Consider the following 4,867-nt stretch of genomic DNA (forward strand, 5'->3'; position numbering starts at 1 on the left):
TCCATAAGTCTAACACGCAATATATACATGTTCTTATGTCACATAAATGTTCATGGCATAAATAATCTTAATACATATAATATGATTTTACACCATACTAGAGAGCATGCCAATGAATATGAAAATTTATAAGACTTTAAAGAATATGTTAAAATAGCTCACTGTATAAAATTTAAATGAATTTACTTACTATTTAAACATGCAACTCCAATAAACAAAATATCCATAACAACATGTTAAAATTTCTTCATAAAAATTCTAGAAATAAATTCAAGTCTTTTATGCCTTTTAAAAAATTAACTGAATAAAACTCAAATAAAAGCATGAGAATTTCTAGATTTTATACAGAACCAAATTAAATATTTTGCTCTTTAATGTGTGTGTCAATTAATAAAAATAATATTTAATGACATACAACAAGTCTCCTAAATAAAATAGATTCTGAGTAGGAGAAAATTCTAAATTAATGTAAATACCACTAGCACAAATCAAGATGAATTCTACTGTTGCAACAGTTCTTCCTTTTCTTTAACAGTGATATTAAAAAGTTATGCAATTAAATTACTTATTCTCATTCTACAAAGGCCCAGAATTGTTAAATTTTATGGTGTGAATTAAAATATCACATGTATAAAATATTAATTCACATAAAATATGATGAATAGTTAATTTGTCGTCAAATATGGTTCACAACTTTTAATTGATTTCTTTATAGGAGTAAAACAAACTTAAGAAATTTGGGAAGGTATTGACATTCAAGACTTTACAGGAGACACCAATTGTTATGTTTTATTCCACTTCTGACACCATTATCAAAGTTTCATATATGATTGAACGCATCAAAACATTCATTAAAATTGTTGAATTAAACGTTCTACACTATAAGATGCGGAAGTTCGATTCTATGTAGATGAATCAAGTACTAAACAACAAAACAGAAGGTTGGCTTTGATACCAATTGTGAAAATTAAAATAATTCAATAAAAAAATAATATTTCCTGCCATGAAGTTCAAGCCTTTGAATCTTTGTTCTTGAATGATCAAATTTTGAATGTATAAACAAAACCCACTCACAAAACACTTTCACAGAACCATATGGGAAAAGTGGAAGGAACACAGTTTCGAGCCTATTCTATTCACAAAACAACATCTGTTTTTTATGACAATCACAGGCATATATATAGATAGGCTTGGACTCATGATCCATTGTAACTCCTAATAACTTCCCACCATCAAAGAAGTTGTAACTTCCATGACTCCACCATATTGGATAATGGTTATCACACACATTAGTTATCCAAATAATACAGATTAAATATATATATATATATATATTTAATATTTCTACAAGAGCATCTCCAATGATTTAGTAAATTTTTCACCAAATCTGAGTAAACAAAAGACAATTTCCTTAATCTGATACGAGCAGCTCCAACCGTTGCACTATAGCGTGCATCAAAACACTGGGGACGTCCGGTGGAACGACCGCTGATCAACTGATCAAGGCACCGAATTTTTTCTCCCTCCATTTCTATTTCCCAATTCTTACCTGAACACAGTACACCCAGTTTATCCTCTGTTTTTTGCTCATAAATCAATCTCTCTCTCTCTCTCTCTCTATATATATATATATGTCTGTGGAGTGAAACTGATTTCTTCTATTTCAAAGAATCAACAAAGTAATTGCATTTGGAAGCAATGCTATACTGAAATTAAACCATTTTCCCATTACTACCAATCCCAGAAAGTCACTACACTTGCACAAATAACTTTTAAAGGATAAAAATAACAACCAATTTTTCACAACTTAAAAATGCCCTTATTTGCTTATTAGAAATATGAAAGAAAATTTTTTTAAAAAAAGAAAGAAAAAAGAATGCCTTTTTTGTTTAGAAATACTAGAAATCGTCCAACATTTCTTCTCCTTTCACTTTTTTTCTCTTTTTTTACCCCCCAACAACCAATCAGAGGAAAAGAGGGAAAATATACCAAAGAGAGTTCATGGGAAACCAATAGAATGAGCTTGGACTTCATGAAATTAAGCGGACTCACAAAGCTTCCAACTTGATTCTGATAAGTATTGTCAGTATTGGCTTGGTAATTATGAGTGTTGCAAGAAGAAGAATCTGAAGAAGCTCTGATAAAAAAGACAATGGTGGTAGAGAGAGAGAACAATACTAGAAACATCAGAGGCCATCTCTTCTGAAATGGGATCGACGCCATCGAATGTTTTCCCATGTTCTTCTTCTTCCTACATTGTCTGTGTATGATCTATACATACATAGTTTTGAACTATTTATGTGTTTGAAGCAATAGATTGAGAATATTGTGCGAGCTCTACTGTGAAGGAAAGTGGAGTCCAAAGTTACCAGCTAGATCCAATTAATAAAGAGCATACTGTGCGAGCTCTACGGACGACCGGCGGGACAACCGGCTAGACATCCTACCGGTTGTCCAGTGGGACCCACCTCCAACGTAAACACACAGTATTTTGGTGAAATCTGCCCCGCTCCTCAGTTTGGTAAAATTTTGGGGCCGCTTTCATTTTGATATCGTTTTGATGAAACCATTGGAGGTAAAAAAGTTTAATTTTTTTCACAAAATTCAAATTTGGTGATGATTCTGCTTCACTATTGGATATGGTCTAATAATATGAATAAAACTGTTAGAGATGGTCTAATAATATGAATAAAACTAATGTGGTTTGTGGGCCACTTTATGGAGACATTACAAGGTAAAATATGCGCTTGCATTTTCATTGGAGATCGTCCAATAATATGAATAAAACTAATGCGTCTTGTGGACCACTTTAGGGAGACATTACAAAGAGACATTATAAGGTAAAATTTGCGCTTGCATTTTAGTTTGTTTGACTGCTCATATCTCATAATGTGGCTTGTGGGCGACTTTATGAAGACATTACAAAGGCCACCTTATGAAGACATTACAAAAAGACATTACAAGATAAAATGTGTGCTTGCATTTGTTAGAAATAGTTTTTGAAAAAAAAAAAAATTGGAAAACAGAATTTTTTCTAAACTTTGGTCTAATTTTTAGGTGGAACCCATACGCCGAATTTCAGGGGTCAAAGTGGTAACGTGTTCTATGCCACATTGTGATTCACGTGGTATATTTGGTTGCTCAAAACCATCATCGGGTGAATGGGAAATTGAAACCAAAGTGAGCTCCATGGAAATGGAGTTTTTGGTGAAAATTTCTTAAAGGTATGGTTTAAGGCTTGTCCCACATTGGTTTAGTGGGAAGAATTTTGTGGGTTTATAAGGCATGGGTTTGGAACTTGGGATAGGCCCCAAGGGGTACCCAAGTTTTGTAGAGAGGGAGGTTATGGACAAAGTGGGCTAGACCCATTAGACCCAAAAATAAACACACGTGCGCGCCGCAGCCACCCGGCGAGCGGGGCTGGTGTAGACACCCCATTTTTGACTGACCTTAAGACTCAGACGTCACCAGTTGAGCGCTCGGTGATACTACATGTTATGCTCGTTTAGAAGTCTCAGAGTCGCGGCTGTGAGCCCTGCCTCCGGATTTCCGAACCCTCTTCTGTGCCTTGCCTCGGTTTGCGAACCAGACTCGATTTTCTCTGTTTCTTTTCCTGAGGGGAGGGAGAGGTCCCGTAGACCATCTCTCAGTGGCCATGGGCTACATTTTGTGGCTGTAGGCCATTTTGCCCGTTTGGAGCCCGGTTTCCGGTTTTTCGGAGCCGTCGGCCGTGTGCCTCGGTTCGGGACCGCTTAACCACCTCCGTTTGCCTCAGTTTTTGGCATACATCTTATTTGCTCTCTTTTGAGGGACACTGTGGTCCGAGAGACCAACTTCGTGGTCGGACACCACTTCCGGTGCCTAACAGCCCACTTTCGGGGCCCCGAACTGCGTGTTTTGGCTTCCGAACCTTCATTTTGCATTTTTGGGCTCCGACCCGAACTTGAGATAGTCATATTTTGAGGTCCTTTTCATGTTTGATTAAGGACCTTTTGCTGTTTGAGATCTCCTCCTATCACTTGCTTATTTAACGCTCTTTTAGGCCTATTTTTGCGCGGTATTTTAGGCTTACTTGTGAGCTGTTTCGGACTTGGTTATAAACTACAAAGTATCTTGTTTTGAGCCTCTCTTCAACTTTGTTGAAGGGCTCTCGGCCATTTGGATCCAGCAACTACCACTTGCCTTTATATCCCACTTTTTGGCCTTTTTTGAGGGAAACTTGGATTGTTTTCCCTCCATTTTTTTCCCCCCCCTTTTCCCCCCATTTTTGCCTATAAATCAGCAGCTCCAGCTGCTGGTTTAGGGTTAAGAAAATTTCCCATCAAGCCTCTCACATTAAATTTCTCTCTCTCTCTACTCTAAACCTCAAAACCCCTTAAGTTCTTAACCATTTTTACACACCATCACCTAGCACCACACCACCACTTCCGTTTCCAGCAGCTTGGAGGTCTTCTCAGAGGCTAGGAGGCAGCAAATCTGGTCCAAGAAGTGGCTAAAGATTGGTCTACAAGGGTGAGTTACCATTTCCCTCTTTCTAGCTCTTTTTTTGCAACATTTCTTAGCCTCTCTTTCTTGTATATCTGAGCTCCAGCCATAACTAAAAGTACCCTTTATTTGAGCTCTATTTCATGTTTCATTAAGGGAATTTTGTCATTTGAGGTCCCCATCTTGCACCTCCTTCTTTATCCCTCTTGTATGCCATAATCTTGCATAGTATTTTTGGCCTGTGTGTGATCTGTTTTGGAGCATGGTGTAAACTATAGATAGGCTTATTTTGAGCCCCTATTCAACATTGAAGAAGGACTCATCACTGTTTGGGACCTCCATGTACCACTTGTCATTATATCCCTCTTTGGTCCCCATTTTT

This window comes from Camellia sinensis, chromosome 10, assembly GCF_055761805.1.
Source record: "Camellia sinensis isolate YWXY chromosome 10, ASM5576180v1, whole genome shotgun sequence".
Lineage (NCBI taxonomy): Eukaryota > Viridiplantae > Streptophyta > Magnoliopsida > Ericales > Theaceae > Camellia > Camellia sinensis.